This window comes from Wasmannia auropunctata, unplaced genomic scaffold (genome assembly GCF_000956235.1).
Source record: "Wasmannia auropunctata unplaced genomic scaffold, wasmannia.A_1.0 LD336088.1, whole genome shotgun sequence".
In the NCBI taxonomy this organism is placed as follows: domain Eukaryota; kingdom Metazoa; phylum Arthropoda; class Insecta; order Hymenoptera; family Formicidae; genus Wasmannia; species Wasmannia auropunctata.
Window position 1 is genome coordinate 126,702 of NW_012026802.1, and position 963 is coordinate 127,664.

Consider the following 963-nt stretch of genomic DNA (forward strand, 5'->3'; position numbering starts at 1 on the left):
TCAGGATAATCTCGGGAAATTATTTTAACTTGTAATTACAGGCGGGAGACGGAATCGAATGATAGCCGCTCATTGTAAAACGCCAACACAAAGCGATTGCAGATCCTCGGCCTCGTGCGCGAGAGGACTATTTGAGCGCCGCGGAGTAACTCCACAGGGCGTACCGCGGCTCCACCGCGAAGCATCGCGCGATTACTTAAAGAGATTCGTTCGGTTCTCGTCATCCCGGTCCGCTATCTGACACACACCCGTGTCACTTATCTCGCCCGCGACCGTCTGTAATTCGTATAGGCATCCTGGTGTGGCGTTAGTCCGCCAAGGATCGGCGCCGGAATACGCGCTCCCTGGGGCTCTCTCCGTGCCCCGTCCCGCGCCTGCGAATGCCACGCGAGAATACTCGCCTCTTGTATCCACCTGCCCCGCGAGACTATTGAAATACATGTGCTCTTGTCCGTTATTGAATTCTGGATTATTTTCTTTCCTTGTCGCTCTCCTAAGCCTCAAACCTAACGAACCGTCCCTCTACCATTGTCGGAGCTGGTTAGCCTTCCGCGCCGTCGTCGTTCGTCCGTCCGGACCTTTCGCGAAAATCTAAGCTACTTTGACCTCTCGGGCTGTGCGTCGGGAATCGGAGATAGCTCGGATACTATAGAAATTTGTTTCGCTCACGCGGGCCTGGCGCCCAAACTCCGCTTACATCCGCGGAGACGAGTATTGTAACATTTATAAATTACTTGTATCTCCGATCGGGACGCGAAACTCTGCTCGATCCGAACGTGCGAACTCCCGACAGTATTGCCTCGCACCTACGCGTGCAGTCGCAACATATACACACACATACTAGGTGTACAAGTATGAAATGCGGATTTCAGATAACGGATGGTGCACCAATGCAGTTTGTGCTATAATGATTTGACACTGCGCCATTTTGTTGTGTCATCAACAAGTTTCAGACGCGCACTA

At 52.3% G+C, this 963-nt stretch overlaps 1 protein-coding gene across 1 annotated transcript in view; it reads right to left on the reverse strand.

Moving 5' to 3' along the window:
• LOC105448107 overlaps nucleotides 1-963 on the reverse strand; it is a 68,574-nt gene that overhangs the window by 19,140 nt on the left and 48,471 nt on the right. The window lies entirely within an intron of this gene.